Source organism: Canis lupus, chromosome 19, assembly GCF_048164855.1.
Source record: "Canis lupus baileyi chromosome 19, mCanLup2.hap1, whole genome shotgun sequence".
Lineage (NCBI taxonomy): Eukaryota > Metazoa > Chordata > Mammalia > Carnivora > Canidae > Canis > Canis lupus.
In genome coordinates this window covers 9,370,628-9,394,780 of record NC_132856.1, presented here as the reverse complement: position 1 = coordinate 9,394,780, position 24,153 = coordinate 9,370,628, and the positions used below count along the sequence as shown (strand labels likewise).

At 43.4% G+C, this 24,153-nt stretch overlaps 1 protein-coding gene and 1 long non-coding RNA gene across 10 annotated transcripts in view; one reads left to right on the top strand and one right to left on the bottom strand.

Moving 5' to 3' along the window:
* The window catches only part of LOC140609855 (uncharacterized), a 33,700-nt gene extending 19,513 nt beyond the window's left edge, over positions 1-14,187 (top strand). The window contains exon 2 of the long non-coding RNA XR_012011587.1: positions 13,863-14,187. This is a non-coding gene — a long non-coding RNA (uncharacterized lncRNA). The remainder of the gene's footprint in view (positions 1-13,862) is intronic.
* ATP2B2 (ATPase plasma membrane Ca2+ transporting 2) overlaps positions 1-24,153 on the bottom strand; it is a 372,053-nt gene that overhangs the window by 199,693 nt on the left and 148,207 nt on the right. For all 9 annotated transcript variants that reach the window (XM_072785140.1, XM_072785138.1, XM_072785142.1 and 6 more), the window contains exon 3: positions 4,255-4,349. The gene's annotated coding sequence lies outside the window, so the exon portion shown is untranslated. The remainder of the gene's footprint in view (positions 1-4,254; positions 4,350-24,153) is intronic.

Sequence of the window (24,153 nt, the reverse complement as noted above, 5' to 3'; positions counted from 1 at the left end):
ACCTTGCCATAGTCATCGGGAACCACTAGGCCTATGCAGGGCAGAGGACCATCACCCCAGGTCACACAGTGAGCTCCTGGCAGAGCAGTCCTGTAGGCATGGGAGGCTTTCTCTACCCAGCCGGATGCTAGACTCCCTGGAGATGGCTCCCAAGAGCCATACGGAGCTGGCCATAACTCATCTGTTCCCACACTCCTGTTTGCAGGGGAGGAAGCTGAGGCCCAAAGAGAGGAGCCAGAGAATGCGGGCTGGCTGCCCAGTACCACATTAGGTCCTTTACGGACATCCCTCACCTGTATGGCAGGAACTATTCTGACATTGCACACGAGGAAACAGAGACTGGAAAAGTGACAAGCTTCACCTAGGATCACAGACAGAGCTCAGACTGGCAGTACTGGGATTCAAACCTAGCACCTCAGCATGGTTGTGTCTAGTCTGCTGCATGCCGACCAGATTGCAGTGCACTGTCCTCAGTGGTCACTGAGGCAGCCGAAATGCAGATTATTGGCCCTCAGTTCATGCAACATGGGAACGTTCAATAATTGGGAGTAGGAGAGCTTATTTTAAAGATGAGGATGTGTCGGGAAGGGGAGTCTACCACTGACCCCTGACCTCTCCAGGGACCCTGGCCAAGCTGGCGATTTGGGTTCCTCTGCACTTGGGATTTCCTGTGTAGGCAGAGACTCAAGAGCAAGTCTCATCGCAAAATGAAATGTGAGTGACTGATTAGTTATCTGCCTGCACAAATGCCAGTGGGGTCTCTCCCATGCTCTCAGGACTCAGGAAGACATTTTCCCCTTCAAGGAGATAAAGATAAGAAGCAGTCTACAAAAGAAGCCTTTTCCTTCACCCTTGAGAATCCCTGCCGGGAAGGGCCCTGTGGCCCCAGCACTGACCTGTCCAATAATAACAATCACCTGTATGCCTGCCTCTCCTTATGGCCCTCCCCTGTGACTGCCTCCAAGGCTAGGACTCTGGCTTCCTGTGTTCCCTGAGTTCAGTGCACAGGTGGGATTAACAGAGAGCTTGGGATCAAGCTTGCTTGCTTGCTCTTTATGGAAGATGATGACCCAAGAGACCCACGCTGGAGTTTGTTAAGGCCAAGAGTTAATGGGAAGCTCCTGGAAGCTAAGGAGTGATTTTGAGAAGGATGTTGCCCTTTTGGAAAATGATGTAAAATATTCTTTCAGTCTATTTAAGAAATGTCATGAATGCACTGATGGCCCTTCCAGAATCCACTTCAAACAATTATGATAGTGTTATGGGTTGAAGTAGGCCTTTCCTCTAAAAGGTACTTGGGAGTTCTAACCTTCAGTAACCGTGAATGTGACCTTATTTGGAAATAGGATCTTTACAATGGCAAGCAAGTTAAGATGAGGTCATTAGGGTGGGCTCTGATCCAGTATGACTGGTGTCCTTATACAAAGGGGAAATTTGGATGTACACACACACACACAGAAGATGATATAAAAGGTATGGGATCAGAGTAATGTATCCACAAGCCAAGGAATTCCAAAGATTGCCCACTAAGCCACCAGGAGCTAGGAACAGATCCTCCTTCATGGGTCTTGGAAGGAACCAATCTAGCTGACACCTTGGTGTCAGGCTTTCTGCCTCCAGAACCATGAGACAACAAGTATCTGTGTCTTCAAGTCACGCAGTTTGTGGTGCTTTGTTACAGCAGCCCCAGTAAAGTGATACAGATGGCAAACTGTTCTCAGTGCTTGTGCAATTGAGAGTCTGACATGGTCCCAGCAGAAAGGGGCCTGGGGTCCTCACTGGTTGAGGCCATTGTCCCCACTGGGGACCAGCAGGAGAACAGAAACCCACTGAGCACCGCTGACATCCCAGGCTATGCTCGATACATCAGATTTTCTCTCCCATGTAATCTTTCCAATATCTTCAAAGCAAAGAGCTTCCTACTCCCATTTTAAAGATTATAAAACTGAGGTGGGAGAGAGCATTGAAACAAGTTGCCCAGGATTGTGTTGCCAGAACCTGAAACTAGTGGAGGTGGGCTGCGCAGGCTGGCTGGCAACCCTGCACCATGTCACCTCCCCAGACTGCTCTGACATGGAAAGGGCTTCCCAGAGTCAACAAGCTGGTATCCGGGGTTTTGGTGCACTGACCCCACCTCTTTGCTCCATTTCCTGTATTTCAGACTCTGGGGCAGTCTGGCCAGGAGCAGAGCCCATGTTTTTCTCCATTCTCTCACTGAGGAAAACAGGATGGAAGGAAACGTTCCAATGTTCTAAAAGGATGAGGTGTTTAAGAATCCTCAAGCATTTTCAAGCCCTCGTTTGTGCAGGCTTTCACCTGTTATGAAGCACTTTCCCGTGTGTTGTCTCTCGCTCCCAGCACTGCCCAGCTGGTGGAAAGTACCGTCCACATCTGGGTGAGGCAGGAGATGGTTTGTAAACTGGTGTTCCTGACAACAGCCTAATACATTGCCCAGGCCTGGCCCAATTGACCCTCAGTAGGCACTCCTCACCTGCATCACCTATGTTGGACTCCTGTTCATCCCTCTCAGCCCGCCATCCTCTTCACTCTTCCCCAACCCCGCCCCAGCTACCTGCTCCTGGGTGACCTCCCATCTGCCTGGAACACTCTCCCCAACCCTGGACTTCTGCAGGGCTGGCTGCTTCTACCATGGAGACCTCCAGTCAAATGCTCCCATCTCAGGGGACTGCCAGCCAATCCCACCTGCTACCCATTTTGTTCTGTTCACAGTGACAGTGCTTGTTATGCTCTGAAGCCATCTATTTATCTGGTCACCTGTCCACTGAAGGGTCAGTATCATGAGGATGAGGATCTCATTTGTTTCATTCATGAGGGCACTCCAGAGTGAATAAAAGCCTAACAGTGACTGCACACAGAGGGTGCTCAATAAGCACTTGAGAACAGGCAAACACGTGGTCAGGCTCTGGCTCTACTCATCCTTTAGGGAAATGATAACGCATTTTTGTCATTATGTAATAAAAGAGGCCGAAACCCACAGTGAAAATTCTACTACGTGGTTACCAACCATGGGCCTGGGAAGCCTTTCAGCCCATCTCAGGAAAAGAAGAGGGGAGATGTCATCTTCTCCTGTAAATGGCTCAGAGATGGTTCTCCTCAACCTCCTTCCCCACCCACGCCTGTCAAAAGCTGCTAGGTTTAAACGCCCATGTTTCTGTTCCATACTATCAATTGTTTAATATTCAAGAGATGGCATAAATAATATGTGAGCAATTATGTAACTTGTTTGGAAACAATCTGGTTAGCCCCAAAGTATTGGGGCAAGAAGCAAAACTCCAGCAAAGTCAGAAATCTGGGTGATCTGTGAGGTGGGGGACAGAGAAGCATGGCCAGTCTGCATGTCTGCTCCCTCCCCATAGTAAGAAGTGAGCTGAGAATCTTGGCCATGTCTCCTGGTTCTCCCCAACTCCTGTCTGGGAGGTTATTTTTCTCTAGGTCAGTTTTCCCATCTTGCTAACAATGCCACCTGGTAAGGTCAGATGAGATGATGTTTCTGAGCTCTGGCTCAGAGGACATCCCTTCTGAAGGTAAGTTGGGTCTGATGCTGCAAGATGAATTGCACAAGCTCTGGTTTCTCATAGAGGTGGGATTAGGCGTACAGGCCTGGACTCTGAGGTTCATAGGTATATAATGCAAGATAGACCGAGCAAGACAATAACAGAGGCCAAACAAAGGGTTTCAGGAGTACAGAGGAAGACATGCTTCCCAGTAAGGAATAGGAGAAATCTTACAGAACTGCCATATGGGCTAGCTCCAGAAGGCAGAGTGGCAGTGTAACCCCAGAGAGAGGGCCACCCCATTTATCTAACATGCAATAGGCACCCAGCATGTCTGTTCAGTCAACAAGCATTTATTAAGCATCTACTAGATTCCAGCTACTTTACATGGATCATCTTTGCTGGGCCTTCACAGGAAGGAGATGTTGCCATTATCTCCATTGTACATACTAGGGAACTGAGACTCTGCTCTACATGTCAAGTGATGGTGCCTTCCTTTTCCAAGTTCTAAGCCATAATCCCTATTTTAATGCAAAAGGAATTGGGGGCAGTTTTCCTAAACCAAAACAATGGTACATAAATAATTCATACCGTCTTTGTAGAGGTTGCAAGAGGGAAGGGAGCTTTGGTCAAATTCTGCTTTCCTGCTCTGCTGACTCTCCATCAGCAGCCCCCCAAACAGTGCTCTCTTCCATATCTACCCCATTCCGAGCCCCAGCCAAACCCATTTCCAACTCACCCCTCCAAGTCTTCTGGTTAAATGAAAGGCGTCAGGATTTGGAAACTGGGACCCATGTCTCGCTGGCTCTGGGGACTGGGTGATGAAGCTCAGCTCTGGAAAAGGGGAGATGGCATTGGTTAGCGGTGGGTGGCCTGATGGGGGCCAGTCAGGAAAGAATAGGAAGGGAACAGTGCTGCGGGGTGTCCCCTGTGTGCTGGCACCGGGCAAAGCCAGCATCAGGGGTGGGTGGAGACAGAAGAGAAGAAGGAGTGGTCATGTTCCTCAACTACCTCCCAGGAGCCGACCTTGCCATATAGGAACCCATCCCCTGACTTCTCCATCAAGACCTGCCTGTGGGCTTCACCCTTCCCAGGCCTCAGGCCCTCTTAGGGAAGCAAGTCGGCTCCTGGCAGGATGTCAGATGGGGTATTCCGTCCGCAGCTGGTGTGGCCTTCAAGGGCAGAAGGAGTGGTGCAGAGTGGGCACGAGTATGAACTCTAGACAGACAGATGCCCTTGGGCAAGTGCCTTTATGTTTCTGAGTCTGCTTCTCCATCTGGAGGATAAAGATAATAATACCTATCATTTAGGATTTTTGAAAGGTGTAACTGAAGTGTAATATGCATAAAGGCCTTGGCTTGTAGAAGTGTTTCTTAGCAGCAGAAGAGAATGGATGCTAAATGTCTCTCCTATGTCAGGTTCCATTTATTTACTTATCTATCCATTGATTCATTTGTAACTTTCTATTTTGAAATAATTATCCATCCAAAGCAAGTTGTAAAGGAATGTATAGGGAGGTTCCATACACCCTTCCCCAGCTGACCCAGTGTTCAGGGATGTCCTATACATCTTCCTCCAGCTGACTCCCCTGTTGACATCGCCCACCACAGGGCAGTCTGGTGCACTTTCCGCCAGCTGATCCCTGTGTTAACATCTCACACCAGAGGAGGTCCCATGCCCCTTCGCCCAGCAGTATAGCGCACTGTCAAAACCAGGCATGTGACATTAGTACAACCCATGGAGCTTATTCAGATTTCATGAGTGTTACATGTATTCATGTATGTGTGTAGATAGGTCTAGGCCATAGGATCACTTTCTAGTTTTATGTAAACACCATCACAATCAAGATACAGATCTGTTCTACTAGCACAGCTTCCTTGAGCCACTCCTTTATAGTCACACCCATTCTCTCCCTGCCTTCATCCCTAATTCCTAGAAATCATGATTTTATTCTTCATCTCTATAATATTGATCTTTCAATGATATTCTACAAATGGAATCATACAATATTTAACCTTTGGGGATTGGCTTTCTTTACTCAGGCTAATTCTCCAGAGATTCATCAGGTTGTGTGTGTATCAATAGTTCACTCGTTTTTACTGTTGAGTATAATTCCATGATATGGATGGACCACAGTTTGCTTATCCATTCATCTGGTAAATGACATCTGGGTTATTTCCAGTTCTTGGCTTTGATGAATAAAGCTGCTATAAACATTTCTGTATAGGGGTTTTGTGTGGACATAAATTTTCATTTATTTGGGATGAATGTTCAAGAGAGTAATTATTGGGTTGCATGGTACTTGCATATGTGGTTGTGTGCATGTTTAAAAGAGACATCCAAACTGTTTTCCAGAGTGGCTATGTACCATTTTACATTCCCACTAGCAGTGTATGACTGATCCAAATTTTCTGCATCCTGGTCAGCATTTGGCACCATTTTGTATTTTTGCCATTCTGACAGGCGCGTAATAGCTCATTGTGTGTGTGTGTGTGTGTGTGTGTGTGTTTGAGAGAGAGAGCATGAGCAGGGGCTGGTGGAGGGCAGAGAGAGAAGCAGGCTCCCTGCTAAGCAGGGAACCTGATGGGCTCCATCCCAAGACCCTGAAATCATGATCTGAGCCGAAAGCAGACACTTAACCAACTGAGCTACTCAGGCACCCCTCATTGTGGTTTTAACGTGCATTTCTTTATTGGCTAATGATGTTCAACATCTTGTCATGTGCTTACTTGTAATCTGCACATCCTCTTTGGAGAAATGTCTCTTCATGATTTTTGCCTATATTCTAATTGGATCATTAATTTGTTTTTAAACAGTGAGTTTTGAGAATTTTTTAAATTTATGTCAGGTACTTTGTACTTTGTCAGATTCTGTGGTTTGCTAATATTTTCTCCCAGCCTGTAGCTTGTCTTTTTGTCCTCTTAACAGAGTGTTTTGTAGAGCAAAAGCTTTTAATTTTGTGAACTCAACTTTAACTCTTTATTTTTTATTTTTTTTTTATGGATAATGCTTTTGGGATCAAGTCTGAGCTGAAGATTTTCTTCTTAATTTTTTTCCTGAAATTTTTATAGTTTTACATTCTTTATTGAAGTCTGTGATCCATTTGAGCCAATTTTTGTGTAAAGAGTGAGGCTTGGGTAGATATTTTGTTATTGTTGTTAGTGTTTGCCCATGGATGTCTACTTTGCTTTAGCATTATTTGTTGAAAAGGTTATTACCTTTCTTCCATTGAATTGCTTCTGTACCTTTGTCAAATATTGGTCAGTTGTGTGGGTCTATTTCTGGATCCTCTATTCCATTCCATTAATCTATGCATCATCCCTCTGTCAATAACACACAGCCTTGGTTTCTAGATAAGTCTTGAAATGAAGTAGAATTATTCTCACTTCATTCTTCTTTTTCAAAACTGTTTCAGTTATTCTAGCTTCTTTGGCTTTCCACATAATTTTTGGAATAATCTTTTCCACATTTACAAAATTTTTGCTGGGATTTGGTAGGAACCTCACAGAACTGATGACTTTACAACATTGGTCTTCAGATCATAAACACACTATGGCCACTTCATTCATTTAGATCTTCCTCATCAGTATTTTGTAGTCTTCAACATAAAAATCTTATGCATGTGTGTTAAATTTATATCTATATTTTTGTGTGATTATAAATGGCATTGTATTTTTAATTTTTGTGTCTACATATTCTTTACTAGTATAGAGAAATACAACAATTTTTTGTATGTTTATTTTATATCCTGTGAGCTCCCTGAACTCAGTTATTAGTTCTGGGATGATTTTTGTTTTGTTTTGTTTGTTTTTTGCAGATTCCTTGGGATTGTTTTATGTAGACAGTGAAGTTACCTGTATATAGGGATAGTTTTATTTCTTCCTTTACAATCCATATGACTTTTCTTGTCTTAATGCACTGGTGAGATTGCTTAGTACTATTTGAATATAAGTGGTGAGGGCTGATATCCTCACTTTGTTCCCAATTTTAGGGGAAAGCTTTCAGTCTTTAACCATCAAGTATGTTAGCTATAGTTTTTTTAATAGATGCTCTCCATCAAGTCAAGGAAATTCTCTATTGCTATTTTTCTGAGCATTATATCATGAATGGGTGTTGACCTTTATCAAATTCCTGCATTGATGGATATGATCATGCAATTTTTCTTCTTTAGCTTATTAACATGGTGGATTATATTAATTGATTTTTGAATGTTGAACCAACTCTGCATTCCTGGAATAAACTTTACTTGGTCCTGAGGCATAATTATTTTTATATATTGCTGAATTCTTTTTTTTAAAGATTTATTTATTTTTTTCTGGAAGAGAGAGAGAGAGCAATCATGAGTTGGGGTAGAAGGAGAGGGAGCAGCAGACTCCCCTTGAGCAAGGAACCCAACACAGGGCTTGATCCTAGGATTCTGGGATCATGACCTGAGCCGAAGGCAGATGATTAACCAACTGAGCCACCCAGGTGCCCCTATATATTACTGAATTCTATTTGGTAATGTTTTGTGAAGGATTTTCACATCTGTATTCATGAGGGATGCTGACTTGTAGTTTTTACTTATACTGTTGTCTGGTTTTGATATTGGGGTAATACTAGCTTCATAAACTGAACTGAAAGTGTTCCCTCTGCCTCTGTTTACTGGAAGACATTGTGCAGAACTGGTGTTAATTTTTTCAAACATTTGATAAAATTCTGTGAAACTATCTGGTCTATTATGTTAATAATTTAATGTAATTACTGATATGTTAAATTTTAAGTCTATGCTTTTATTTTTTGTTTTCTGTTTGTTCTTTCTACAAACACAACCACATCTGAAAATGCTGTAGTTTTTGCTTTAACTGTCAAACATAATTTAGAAAGCTCAAGAGGAGAAAGAATGTGTATTGCATTTAGCAATATTTTTGCTTACCATATTCTTTTTCCCTTCCTGATGTTCTAAGATTCCTTTAAAAACATGTTCCTTTCTGTCTGGAGAAGAGCATTTTTTAGGGCAGATCTGGCCACAAACTCTCTTAGTTTTTTTTCATACAAGATTTTTTTTTTTAAGATTTTATTTATTTATTCATAAGAAAAAACAGAGAGAGAGAGAGAGGCAGAGACACAGGCAGAGACAGAAGCAGGCTCCATGCAGGGAGCCCAACATGGGACTCAATCCCAGGTCTCTAGGATCACACCATGGGCTGAAGGTGGTGCTAAACCACTGAGCCACCAGGGCTGCCCATCCAAGAAGATCTTAATTTCCCCTTCATTTCTGAGGGATATTTTTACTGGCAACAGGATTCTCAGTTGACAATTCTTTTCTTTCAGCATTTGAAAAACATATGCCACTTTCTTCTGGACTCTATGGTTTCTAATGAGAAATCCACTGTTATTCAAATTCTTTCCCCTCTATTGGTGAGTTGTCATTTTTCTTCCATTGCTTTCAAGATTTTTGTTTTGTTTTTAGTTTTTAGAAGTTTAGCTCTTTTGTATCTTGATGTGAATTTCCTTGGTTTTATTGTCTTGAGAGTTTTCTCAGCTTCATGAATCAGTAAGTTTATGAGAGTTTTTGTTGTTGTTGTTGCTCTTGGTTGATTGGTTTTGTTCCTTTTTGCCAAATTTGGGCAGTTTTCAGCCATTACCTCTTCAGGTGTTTTTACAGCCCTCCTTTCTCATTTCCTTCTAGGAGTTCAGTGACAAACATTAGATCTTTTGTTGCAGACTCACAGGTCTCTGAGGCTTTATTTTTTAAAATTTATTTTCTGTTATTCAGATTAGATAAATTTTTTTGTTCTGCAACATTTCTTCCTTTGTCCCCTTTAGTCTGCTGTTAAGCACATCTATTGTTTTTTTTTTCTTTTTAATTTCAGTTACCATATTTTTCAGCCCTAACATTTCCATTTGGCTCTTCTCTGTCTTCCGTTTCTTTGCTGGGACTTTCTATTTTTTTTCTCGTCTATTTCAAGTGTGTTCATAACTGTTCCTTGAAGCATTTTTTATGATGGCTACTTTAAAATATTTGTCAGATAATTCCAACATCTTTGCCATCTCAATATCAGCATCTATTGATTGCCTTTTTTCATTCAGTATAAGATCTTCCTAGTTCTTGGTATAAGTGAATTTTAACTGAAACCTGGAGATTTGGGACATGACGTTATGAGCCTCTGGATCTTATTTAAACCTGTTTTAGCTGGCGTCCTCTGACAGCGCAGCAACAGAGGAAGGGGGTTGGGGAATGTCAGCTCCCCATTAGGCCCCCACTGATACCTCTCTGGCTGGGAGGAGTGGGAATGACTTATTACTCTTGTCAGCATGGTCTCCACTAGCACCATGGGGGCTAGAGGTGAGGTCTTATTACCACCATCCAGTGGGGAATGGGAGTCCTGGCTCTCTACTTGGCCTTCTCTGCTACTACCTAGTAGAGGGCTTGCGGGTGTTTCATAGTCTGATGAAGGTAGAAGTCTAGTCTCCCCACAGGATCATCACTTGTAGGGGCAAGGCCATAATGTTTTCTATGGTGTTTGGCTGGAATAGTTTTTGCCTAAAAGTGTCTGTTTTGAGACACTCTTTTTCCTCTTGTTCTTCAGCTGAATAGAGCAAGTTCCCCCATCCCCTTCATTGGTATTTCCTTAGCTCTGGCTTCTTCAGCTCTAACTCCAGGATACATGAGGCAAAACTACCACTTTTAGGAACTCACTACTATGTTGTTTCAGGTCCCTAGAAGGCTTGTTCTTTGCCTTTCAGAGTTTCCTAATGTTTGTTTTATATATAATGTACAGGGGTTTTAGTTGTACTTAGTGAGAGGAATAGGAAAAACTACCTCTAGTCTATCTTCCTAGAGGAAGAAGCCTACCTGAAACCCTCTTAACAAGTGCTTCCTGGTTCTTTGGAGTTTTCTAGAATCATCTCTATCTTCTTAACGCTGCTAAGCAGATCACATCAGATTTCCTGACATGCTTGTTATTTCCCATGGACTTCTATGTTTCTATTGGACTCAGATGAGTGTTCACCTGTCCAGTAGGAGACAAAAGGAACTTTGGGCTTTTAGGAGGTCTTTTCCTTTCAAAGCTGTAGATGTTGTGGTGGGTAACATAGAGCAGAGTCCCAAAGACATTCATCCATTTGGGCATCTCTTCCAGAGTCATCAGGCCTAGGCCTTCTAAGCCTCTGCAGGGTAATATAAAGATCTAGGCAGTGTTGCCGATTATAAATGGCTTAAGCCAAGATGTGAACGTTCATAGCTTTGCCTTATTCCCCACTGTTGCTGGTTCCTCCTGCATGGGCTGTGCATTACCATTTATAAGAGGCTCTCACATCTGGGCCTTATTTCCCCTCTTCCCCAGATCTGGGGGGCAAGAAGCACCTACCACCCTTTTTGTGTTAGGTGTTTAGCTTCCAGAGGGCAGTGACTTATCCAGGGCCATTTAGTCCTACACTGGCAGAGCTGGGATTATACCCAGCTCTTATAACTTTGGTACCTATGTCATTTTTGAGGCTTTGCACTGTCTGGCCTCAAATCTTTTCTGTATTTTTGTCTAAGTCAGCAGTTCTGAAAGTGTGGTCCACATGCCTCTGAGCGTTCCTGAGACACTTGCAGGGGAGTTTGAGAGGTCAAAATTATTTCCCTAATAACAGTAAGATGTGATTTTTACCTTAACTGTGTTGATATTTGCACTGCTGGTGCAAAAGCAATGGCAAGTACACCTGCTGCTGCCCTAGCACAAATCAAGGGAGAGGCACCAGATTGTCCCAGCAGTCACTGTATTCTTGATCATCACAGCACAGTTGTGGTAAAAAATGCCAGGTTCACTTGGGAATGTCCAGGGTGAAGCAGTAAGAATAATTGGCTTTATTAATCATTGGGAATAGGAAATAGGAAGCATCCACAGAGCACTACTGCCGCACAGTGACGCGTGACAGGTGTTGGAGGAAAAGCTCTTGTGTGATTGTTTGAGTTGCGAGCTGAATTAGCCTCCGTTTTCACGAAATGCCATTTTTACGTAAAGGAAGAACTAACCGACAAATGATGGTTATTCAGACTTGAGTATTTGGCAGGCATGTTCTCAAAAATGAACAAAGTGAGCCTATCACCTCAAGGAAAACAACTGACAGTATTTGTTGACAATGATAAAGTTTGAGTTTCCAAAGTGAAAATTAGAATTTTGGAAAACTTGTGTCTGCCTTCATTAACCTGACAGCTTCCTAATACTTAGAGACATTTTTGAGGAGGTCACTGGTGTAATAACAAATGTGACTTTTAAAAATACTGCATAACAAAATGTGCAAATATTTAAAAGATCTGCATAACTCAATGAGCTGATATTTTCTAAATGCCCAATGCATGATGTTACAAAAGCATGGATGGGTAAAGATTCATCACAGTGCGAGAGGGGTAAAAAAAAAAAAAAAGGATTTCAATGTGAAGGAAGAAAAGTCCATTAACATGGCTTCAGAGTCTTCACTGCAACTATTTTTTTTCAAATGCTATCTGTTATGGCCTAATTGTGTCCTCTTCAAAATTCATATGTTGTAGTCCTAGTCCCCAGGACCTCTGAATGTGACTGCATTTGGAGATGGGGCCTTTAAAGAGGTGATTAAATTAAAATGAGGCCATGAGGATGGGCCCTAATGGAATATGGCAGGTGTTCTTATGTGTAGAAGAAATGTAGACACACAAAGAGACACCAGGAATGTGTGTGCCTGGAGGAAAGACCATGTGAGGACACATGGAGAAGAGTCTGAGGAGACAGGCCTCAGAAGACATCCAACCTTGCTGATGCCTTGATATTGGACTTCTGGCCTCCAGAAGTATGAGAAAATACATTTCTGTTAAGTCTTCCAGGCTGTGGAATTTTGTTATAGCAGCCCCAGCAAACTAATACACTATCCCTTGTTAAGTTTGGGTGTAATATCAAAGAAGAATATCTACAATTGTCTAAAAAGGCTATTCAAATACTCTTCTCTTTTCTGATAGTATATCTCTGTGAGGCTAGAATTTCTTCATATCCATTAACTCTAACATCACATGGCAACAGACTGAATGCAGAAGCAGATGAGAATCCAGCTGTCTTCAATTAAGTCATTAAAGAGATTTGCAAAAATATAAAACAACATCACTCTTCTCACTTATTTTTTTTGTTTTGGAAAATATAGTTATTTTTCATAAAATATGTTGTATATGTTATCATGATGAGTTTATTATTGTTCTTTTAAAATGAGTTAATAAATAAATATCAAAATGTCAGTTTTTACTTCTGACATGGTAAATATATTAAACAGTATTCACATAAGCAACACTTGTTGGGTATCTCAATCATTTCTAAGAGTGTAAAGGTCCTGAGACAGAAAGCTTGAGAGTTGCTGACCGAGGTCAGCATTTCCCAAACCTTAGTCAATCAAATGTGATAGTCAAGAGGGTTCCTATCTGTCCTTTAATTAATCTTATGGAGTTTTATTCTTAATAACTTGCTTGATTAAAACTTAAAAACATTTATTTTAAAAGGAAACTTTTTTGTGTGTGTTTTGGGTTTCTTTTAGAGAGAGAGAGAGAGAATGCTGCTTGCAGGGGGCAGGGGTGGGGAAAGAAGAAGTAGAGGGGAGAGGGCGAATCCCAAGCAGACTCCACACTCAGCATGGAGCCTGATGCAGGGCTGGATCTTACGACCCTGAGATCAGGACCTGAGCCAAAATCAAGTCTGATACCCAACTGACTGAGCCACCCACGTGTCCCTACAAGGAAGCTTTTGTCACTACCACCAGTGGAAAACCAGTGCCACTCACCCCAAATAAAAGTTAACTACAGCAAATAATGCAACAGGATGTCCTTATATTTAGTTGGCATAAGTCTCTGAGCCCAAAGTCACTCTGCTCAGAGTTTAACCAATGTTTGGGTGGGGGTAAGGTCATAATTAAAGATACACTAGTTTTAGAAAGAACTTTTTGTCTTGATGTGGCCTGGAAAACTGAAAGAGAACTGAATTTTCCCATCAGGTGACAGACTATTATTTCATACCACCTAATATCCTCTTAGGTGCCATCAGAGGTACATGTCTGGCACTTAGAGATGCTCAGATTTAATGGCTCTCAGAGAACTTCTCTCTTTACAAATGGTTCTTCTGCCTCCTTGAAGGCAGACATGGGAGGGGGTCCTGCTTGTGCTCATGAGCCCAAGATCATTGACCTCTGCAACTAAGCTCACGAAATGGTGAGCTCAGGCAAACTCATGAGATGTTTTTCTTTGCAGCCCTCCTTCAACATCAAATCAGTGGTGGCCTACAGACATCTCATCTCCAGCCTGTACATGCTCCACTCTTGATTTTATCCCCCTCCCAAATATGTTTTTCCACTATGTTCCTTCTCTAGGTGAATAGCACCATGGCCAAGAATGTTCCCAGCAACATTGTTTGCAAGAGCTGAACCAGGTAAACAACCCACACGTCCACCAGCAGATGAATGAATCAACAGATGGTTATCTCTTCATGCCAGGGAATATTATACAGCAATAAGAATGCATGAACTCCAGCCGCACATTGATGAGTCTGAGAGACATACTGTTGCCAGAAAGAAGCAAGTCTCAGAAGGTTACATACTGTGTGATGCCATTTAAAAGAACTAAAACAAAAGCAAAACTAAACAATAGGTGTTGTAAGCATACACATATGAAATAAAATTTTTTTAAAAGAAAAAACATATGGGGATTCTCTGTACTTTCTGCTCAATTTTTCTGTGAACCTAAAACTCCTCTAAAAAAATACAGTCTATAGAAAAAAACACAAGGAAATGATAAATACGAGATGATCATTTCCTCTGAGGGAGGCAGGGGTTTGGGATGGGGATACTCACACAGGAATAGGCAAATTATTGGTGACATTCTAGTTCTTGGGTTGGGTGGTAGGTCCATGCTATATTATTAAACTATTAATATATAAGTATTAATATATATATTAATTAATATATAAGTATTAATAATAAGTATTATTAAACTAACATATACTACATAATTTCTTTTGCATGTATCAAATATAATATTAAAAGGCATAAGAAAGGGAAAAAAATGTGCAGTCCCTGATCTGGTAATTTTGCTTCTTAGGAACCCATTCTAATGAAAATAACTGGAAATGCAAACATTTCAGTCATAAAGATGTTCATTACAGTGGGTTTTTTTTTTATATAATAGCAATAACTTGGAAACAATCTAAATGTCCAATTATAGGGGATTTGTTAAGTGAATTACTGAGTGACAACAGGATAGAATATCATGTTTTCAAATAATTTTTAATGACGTAGGAAAATTTCTTAATAACCTCAGATGAAAAATGTAGAGAGCTACAATTTTCATGAACCCAACAAGGAACATATTATGTTTATAATATAGAAAAAAATACAATATTGAAAGTTATAATAATAATAGAATGTTCCCCAAATGTCAACATTGGTGGGGTTAAGGTCTTGGTTCATGTATATAATGTCTTTATTTCTCTGTTGTCTATAGTAAACATACATGTAGGGAAACACCCTAGCACACAGCACACATTAATACAGGAAGACCAGCTTGTGCATCGCCCAGCACCCTCACCATCTCCTCCCTTCAAATGAGTATTCAACTGCCCCTTGAGGCTGGAGTTTAGTGTCTGATAAGCCCCCATCAGCCTGACTCCACCACGAAGCAAGAGGAGAAGGAAAGAAGGCCTCAGACACCACTCACTACACTTGCCCCTCCAAGCTTGTAACCACCCAAAGGAAGTGCCCTCTCAGTGTGTCCCCCTGCCCACCTTTGCCCAGTGCCTCCTTCCCTGGCCCCACCCCACCTGGCCCCTCTTTCATGTACTAGAAACAGAGGAAGTGGCCAGTTCTCTGGGCTTTGCATGGCTCTGGCCTAGCTGATAGTCTCTACACACAGCTGAGGCCATTAGCCCCCACATGGTGGCATGGAGGGACAGCCCCTTGGATAGCTCCTTTCCAGACCCCGACTTGGGACCTACCAGGGACTCCTCTTTTCCTCCACCTTCCCTCTCCAGAGATAGACACCAGCCCCAAAGTGCCACCACCATATTCTCATTTTCTCCCACTATGAAGGAAGATTGCCTTGCCTGTCAGATTGATGAGGCATGATCTATCGATTGATCTTAATGTCCCACTTTACAACCAGGAAGATTGAGGTTCTCAGAGGTAAGGCCATGTATCCAAGGGCACACGGCTAACGGTGACTAAGTCAGGATTCGAGCCTAGGTTGTATGGCTCCCCAAACCAGTAGGTTTTGCTGCCTCATGCTCCAGACCTGCTGCCCCCATCAGTAAGCACTATACACTTATGTGATGTCCTCTTTGAGTCAAAAATAAATTGAGGCTCAGTTCTGCTGTGCCATCTGCCACACCAATTCAGAGGCAGAAGTGTTGACTTACTGCAGTGAGGGAATGCTCCCACAGCCGGGAACTGAGCAGCAAGAGGCCCTACACCTCATAGGTTTCCCTGCCTGGGGGCTGGTCAATCACTTAGGCACAGGGGAGAGGGGCTGTAGTGGGTGCAGTTCTTAGTAGATGGTGGGGGAGAGCTGTGGGCTATGAGTCAGCATGCCTGGGCCAAAGCTGATGGCCACTGAGGTGGGTGGCCATGGCACATCTTCTCTCTCTGGGCCTCAGTTTCCTCATGAAAAGGAGTTGGAACATATGATTCTTTCCAGACCTGACAAGGTTACATCCTATGGCTACAGGTCTCAGGGATGGAGGATGTTTTCACATTTCTGGTCCATGGGAAGAAGGAGAGGGATTCTTAAAAAGAGGAACTGGCTGGCCCAAAGTCACATCATTCCTGACAATGACATCGACACTGTGATAACAATTCCCCTACCTATAAGGCCCCTCCCACAGCACTTTGATGCCCATTATTTCATTCACAGTCCCCATCTTATAGAGGAGGAAACAGGATCAGAGAGAGAGAGAGAGTAGCCTAAGGTCACATAGCTGGCTTGTACCAGGGAAGACAGATCCACATTCCCATGTAGCTGGTCCATGAAACTTTTGAAGTTTAATTCCCAGGGAAGCTACACTTACAGACTTTCCCCCTTATAAGGCAAAATCATCCTGTGCCAAAGGTGAGAGAGACACTCAATCCGGGAAACTTTTCAATTTAGGCATTTGATGAATATACGTTCCATGCTACAAGAATAATCACTGGGCATCCCAGCTGGAGCGTTTGCCCAGCACCTTCCACATGTGTGGCATTCACTTCAAAGGCAGCTGGGAAGAGCACTGGATGAGGAATCTAGTCTTGGCACTGCCCCCTTTAGCTGTGTGCCTTGAGATGAGGGGACTGGGTGAGGCAGCTTACAGGGCCCTCACTGCTCCAGGCACTGCCCTGCTCATTACTGGAGGTGCATATGTCGTTTCTCATTCATCTTCTGTCAGCTGTGGGGGGGGGGGGGTCATAAGCGTTGAATGGCCAGGACCCTGCTGGCTAAGCTCACTGCTATATCCCATTGTTGGCACTCAGGAGGACCATGCTACCACTTGAAGATTGATGGTGAGGTTTTAAGGAGCAGATCCAATAGGCATCTATGTGGATCACACACAGGATGCTGGGAAAAGGCATCTTGAGGCTGCCACTCACTCATCAAGTACTTAATATGTGCCTGGTCTATTCTCCAAACCCTACATAATCCCACTTAATCCTCATAGTGACACTAAGAGAGCAGAAATGCTGCTATTGCTCAGCCCATAATCCTCAGATCTATCCACTGTGGTGCAATTTCCCTCATAGCACATGCATCTCTTTGCCTGAGGGCCTTCTTGGGTGAGCAGAACATCCACAAGTTCCAGAGAAGTAACGCCACTTCCCCAATCCTAGTAGCTCTTAGCATGACTGTTAGGAGTTGGAAGCTGGTGTATAAATACCCCAGCTCTCTTGCTCCTGGGGACAGGAAAATCATGAGCTGTGGGTTCTATGCTGGCTCTTAGAATCCCCAGTGTGATTGAACTGCAGTTGCCCATAGTGATAATTAACTTGTTTGAAAATATCTCCTTCCGGAACCCTCTTACACTTTTGGTGGGAATGTGAACTGGTGCAGCCACTCTGGAAAACTGTGTGGAGGTTCCTCAAAGAGTTAAAAATAGACCTGCCCTACGACCCAGCAATTGCACTATTGGGGATTTACCCCAAAGATACAGATGCAGTGAAACGCCGGGACACCTGCACCCCGATGTTTATAGCAGCAATGGCCACGATAGCCAAACTGTGGAAGGAGCCTCGGTGTCCAACGAAAGATGAATGGATAAAGAAGCTGTGGTTTATGTATACAATGGAATATTACTCAGCTATTAGAAATGACAAATACCCACCATTTGCTTCAACGTGGATGGAACTGGAGGGTATTATGCTGAGTGAAGTAAGTCAGTCGGAGAAGGACAAACATTATATGTTCTCATTCATTTGGGGAATATAAATAATAGTGAAAGGGAATATAAGGGAAGGGAGAAGAAATGTGTGGGAAATATCAGAAAGGGAGACAGACGTAAAGACTGCTAACTCTGAAAAAAAAAAAAAAGACTGCTAACTCTGGGAAACGAACTAGGGGTGGTAGAAGGGGAGGAGGGCGGGGGGTGGGAGTGAATGGGTGACGGGCACTGGGGGTTATTCTGTATGTTAGTAAATTGAACACCAATAAAAAATTAAAATAAATAAATAAATAAAATCTTAAAAAATAAAAAAATTAAAAAAAAAAAAAGAAAATATCTCCTTCCTTTCCCTGTCTCACTTCTCCACTCTCTGACTAGCATTCCCGTGCTTCCCAAATAAATTACTTGTATTTGAATCATTGTCTCATGGTCTACCTCTGGGAGAACCTAGTTTGAAATGAAAGGTGCTAATATTATTTCCACTTTGATGGAAGGGAAGCCAATGCTCAGAGAGAAGTAACTTTCCCAGGGTGACACAGAAAGTCCAGATCTGAACCCAGGACTGTTTAACCTCCAATGGTTTGTTTTAATTATCACATATGCCAGGGGGAAAGAATTAAGTGAGACTGAGAGTCTGAGAGACTGAGAGAATGGCCATGGAGGAACATTCATTCATTCATTCATTCATTCAAAGACTCCTTATTGAAATCACTACTTCTCAAGCCCTGAACTGGGTGCTTAGGGTACATTGGTTAAATGCACTATCTCTGAAATCTTGGGGACTCACGCTCAAATCCAGGCTTTAATTATGTGCCAGCTGTATAATATAGGCGAGTAATTCAACTTCTCCTCACCTCTCCTTTGTTGTACTTCAAATGATGCCCATTACACAGGCTGTTGGAAGGGTAAACAGGCTCACACATATAAATAAATGCTCAGTAGGTGTTAGTTATAAGACAATGGTGAAGTCAGAGCTGAAAACTGGGAAGTGATATGTGGCAGTAGTACTGTCATTTTTAGCATGTCTTATCACTTAGTTCAGCCAGTGGCTAAAATAAATGAAGAGAAATTTAAAGTTTGCATTTCTCCGTAGTTTTCCTTCCCCTTTCCTTCCCTTCCTTTTCCCGTCCTCCCAAGTCCCATGCCCTCTGCTGGATTCTGTGTTGGGCACTGGGACACAGAGATGACAAGACTCTGTCCCCAGGGAGCTCTCAGGGCTTAGGGTTAATGGGGAGATAGACAAGGAAACAGTATAGCTCAGTATGGTGAACAAAGGCCAGTAAAAGAGCAAGGGCAGAGAGGGAGGGGAGGGGCACCTGACCCTGGCTGGTGCTGCCAGAGTTGAGGGGAGTAAGCCACATGGCTCACAGTGGTTAAGTCACCTGCTCAAGGCCCCACAGCAAGTAAGTGGTTGGTTGGACTCCAAATCCCATGGGATTTCGAATATTTTGCTATGTGATCACATTTTGCTAACAGCTCCAAGGAATCCATAATAACAATGACTTTTATTGCAAGATAGGTCTTAGGGACTCAGCCTAAGGGAGACTTTTGTGGCTGGCTAGCTACAAAAAACACCCCCCAGAACTTCTGAAATCTCAGTAGAAGGAATTGAAAAGTAGAAAATAATATGAAATCCACAAATATTTATTTCAAAGGGAAGCAGATAGGACATATTAACTTTTTCTGAGAATTAGAAGCTGAGCAAATAGTAGAAATGTGATGAGACACTTTACTGAAGAATAAGAATACTGAAGAGAAAGTTGTGCTTAGAGCACTTTCCTCACTGTAGACCATTTTTCTTTTTTAGTTACCTCAAGATAAACTATATAACCATATATTTTTTCTTTGTGTTTTTTTCTATTAACACAGAAATACGCTGGATCCTAGTTCTGTAGATCAGATTTTTGTTTGTTTTCAGAAAGCACACTTTTCTCGGTGATTTTTTCTTCTTTTTTTAAGATCTGGTATAATCTGAGGTACAGCTCTTTTTATCTTTTGGGGTTAAAAACATCTTCCTTCTAGAAGGACACATTCTCAATGCTCTAATGAAAGTCAACCAGAAAACAGGTTCTGATATACACAAACTCATTGTATAGGAACCCTGTCAAGACTTAAGGTATCAAAAAAAAAAAAAAAAAAAAAAAAGACTTAAGGTATCTATTCCAGGAACCCAGGCTGACTGGTCAGCTTCACACACTCTTCTGATTATGGCAAGGATCAATGTCACCCCAAAGTCTACAGATTAGTTGCAGAAGAGTTTTAAATAGTAGGAAATCCATGCTGGCTGAGGTCATGGTACAGGCGAAGGGGAAACATTCACAGTTGCTCTGGGAGAGAAGGAAGCTGTTATGTACAGTAGCCAAAGCTTGATGCAGAGCAGAAGATAATTCCCAATCAAGCCAGGCTATTGGCAGGATATGGCTCACCCTGCTGGTCCTTTGGCTGAAAGGGGCCGTCTGGGTTTTCTAGACTTGGGCCAAGCAAGTTTAAGGCTCAGACAGGACTGAGGTAGGTGGGGATGCATGTGGATGCTTTCTTTTATGCCTATTTCCCTCTGGCCTGGGTAAGACAGCAAAGTGTTTCAAGGAGGAGGCTCCAGCCAGAGGCAGCCTACCTGCAAAATCACCAAATGACTATGCAAATATTTTTGCTCCTCCTCTCCCCAACACACAGCTTCTAGGAGCTGAGCTCCATTCCTAATTAGCTCACAGGACAGTGAGTTAAGTACCTGATGGAAGCACAATTAGTGAATTGAGTAGGGAAGATGGAAGACACAGCCCACAGTGAAGCAGGTAGTATGGTTTTAGGACCATGCAAGGCAGAGGCGAACAGATTTTCAGCACATACTGTGGGCATGGTGTAGAATGGGGCAAAAGTGGCAACTTCAATAGCTTGAATGAGGATCTGTATCACCGTCACTGCTAATTGGAAAATAAAATCCTCAATACAACTTCCTTTTCTTTAATACTCAGATACCATATGCATCCTCCCAGCCTCGGCAATGCAAAGTATTGTATAAAGAAATATTTCCTCATAAATACACTTCCGTTTTAAGTACACTGATAGTTAGAAACAGATTTTTTCTTTTCTTTTTTTTTAGAAATCAGCGTTCAAAGTTCCAGCTTAGCAATGGGACATAAGTTCAAAGTTCCAGCCTAGCAATGGGACACAATACATTTCATTTGAAAAAAATATATGTATATCATATTTATCTATTTTGCTCTGTCTCTGATTCAAAAAGCTAACTGCAATGGCCAGTGTACATTGGGAAGGGTTGGGGGGCAGAATTTTGAGGGCTGGTGTAGAGAGTTGGGGCTGGGAGTGTCCTAGTCATGGGGCCTCAGGCCCACCTGTAAAATGGGGACACTAGTCTCTGCCTGGGCTGCTGGAAGCAGGACAGGAGGTCTGGGCTGGGCCAGCTCTCTAGGGCCCTCAGCAAATGGAAGTCAGAAACATTAACATTGCTTTTGAACAATGTCAAATGTTGCATAAGGAGGGTAGCATGCTTATCACAGGGCCTCGTTTTGGCTTTCTGGAGCAATCCTACAGTAGCATTTTAGCAGCCGGAGAGGGAACACCCTTCCCACGGGCCGCCACCTCAGTGCCGGGTGGTGACTCATGGTGCTGGCAAGGGGCGTGGGTGGGAAACCACTTAGGCATCACCATGAAATCTGACAGATTTGCCCCTGTGGAGCTGCTCTGTAAAGAAAGGGGAAGAAGGGGCCCCTTCTCCTCGTGCAAGGTGAGTGGTGCATGGTGGCAACAGCTTTCATCAGCTGAACCCCCTCACTGTCAATGTGGCTGGAAGCGTGTCCTGGCACAGGCTCCTGGGGTAATGGACAAAGCACACCTTGTGGGTGCTGTCCCTCGCTAACAGGTTCCAAGACTCCTCAAATACTTAACATCAGAAAAGTGAAGTCCATCAATCGGAGGACAATCATCATATGGTTTCACTCACATGGGGAATATAAAAAATAGTGAAAGGGATCATGGGGGAAAGGAGAGAAAAATGAGTGGGAAAAATCAGAGAGGCTTACAAAACATGACAGACTCCTAACTTTGGGAAATGGACAAGGGGTAGTGGAAGGGGAGGTGGGAGGGGGGATGGGGTGACTGGGTGATGGGCACTGAGGGGGGCACTTGACGGGATGAGCACTGGGTGTTATACTATATGTTGGCAAATCGAACTCCAATAAAAGAATATACAAAAAAAAAAAAAAAAGAGGAAAGAAAAGAAAAGCAATACCAAACCTCTTATCTGGGGGCTATGTGCTAGGCCTTCTACTAAACCTTTCATGTGCTGTGCTTCATTCCATCCTCAGAACAACCTGTTCTTATGCCCATTTTAGAGATGAAGAAATAGAGGCTGGAGGCAGGTCATAGCTGCCTGAGGCAGAGTTGGGATTCCAACAAGATGTGCTTTCAGTGCTCTGAAGTGTTTCAGGAGACCCCCAAACTGTTGTCTTTGGGCACGTGAGAAGCAGACAAATGTTCCAGAAATGTGGCTATTGAGGGCAGAACAGCTCAGGACAGAAGTGCTCATTCTTGGCAGCTGCCATTTTAAAGAAGGACTTCCCATGTGCTGTCTCATTTACTTTTCACAACGGTTCTATGAAACAGGAGCTAATATTTCTATTTCACAGGTGGGGAGGTGGAGGCTGAGCTGCTTCCCAAGGGCATCCGGGCTGGTAACTGTCTTAACCTCCTCCCTCTATGCCTTCTGGCCTCCAGCTCCTCATCTGTGTAATGGGGAGATATGGGAATCACCTTGTCCAGTGAGAGCAGGGTTAAGTGAGGTAACAGAAGGGAAATGCTTTAGAAACTGCAAGATGCCACCTGAATACTAAGGAGTATTATTATTTACAAAAATAGCTTCCTGGAGAGAGTCCAAATGAGGCTGAGAAGTACAAGGTTCTGGATTCAATCCTAAGTCTGCCGAGTGCTTACACAGCATTCTTCCCTGGACTGGAAGCTCCCAGGGCACTGATCAGGTCTGGTTTGCCTCAGTTTCCCCAGCTCCAGGCTTGGCACAGAAAGAGTCCTTGAAAATCTTGGCTGAACTATGCAGGATTAAATCAGGACAGGGGAAGAGGGTGGAGTGGAAGAGCAGTGGAATCAAGAGCTAGAAGTGGCTTTAGGGACATCAGAAAATTGATCTTCCAAATGGGGACGCTTTTGAGAATGAAAAGGATAGTTTTAATAGTCATGATATAAAATGTCATGGCCAGGATCGCCAAGAGTGTTCTGGGCAAACCAGGGCATACAGTCACCCTATTTGGTGTTCATCTAGTCTGACCCCCATATTGTGAGGGAAACTGAGTCCCAGAATGAGGTATGGAGCTGGAAGGGAGCCCAGGGCTCCCTGCTTCCCATGGGCCCACTTTGACAAGGGCCAGAAAGGCAGCTATGAGTGGGTAGAGACTGCGTTCTCTGGAAGGAATTGGGCGTTATCGATACAAAGTTTCTGTTGGGTAAATATCAACACTTCTGGTCTGGTTACTAAGGGCCTGAGCAGTTGCTAAGCGGCCGTATGACCTCATGAGGGGCCATTGTTCAGTACTCAATAGGCATCCTTGAGTGACACTGCCCAACTCCCAAATCCCAGGGGCCCCTGGGGTTCTGTGAAAAGAAGCCAGAGATTATAACGCAGAAGCAGTTGACAGACCCACGTTTGTTTTCTCGGGATAGGGCATGGGGGGTGCAGCAGTCTTTCAGAGCAAAGCACAAGAAGGCCTGAGCACCCAGTGAGAGCTGTCAGCTGATACTTACTAGCGACAGAAATACTCCGGGAATAAAGAATTAACCCCATGTACGGTGCCTGACCCTCCGTAATCCACTTGAACACACACATATCCCAGTTTGTCTTCAAAGCAGCCGTAGTGTGGGGATCATAATGATCACCCCCATTTCAAAATACAGGAAGCTGAGGTCCAAGGAGAAGAAGGAGCTTGTCCAAAGCCTCCCTAAAACTTCTTATTCTTCGGGTGTGGTGGGCAGAACAGTGGCCACCCACAGATACCCATGGAGCCTGCAAATGTCAGGTCACACGGAAAGGGAATGTGAAGTTGTTCAGCAGCTGACCATGACGTGGGAGATGATCCTGGGTGATCTGGCGCAGGGGGGGGGGGCGCTCACGTAATCACAAGGGTCCTTAAAAGTGAAGAAGGGAGGTAGAAGGGTCAGCACACCAGTGAGAAAGCCCATGCCCGCTTGAGTGTGGAGGGAAGGCTCACGAGGAATACAGCAGCCTCAAGAAGCTAGGA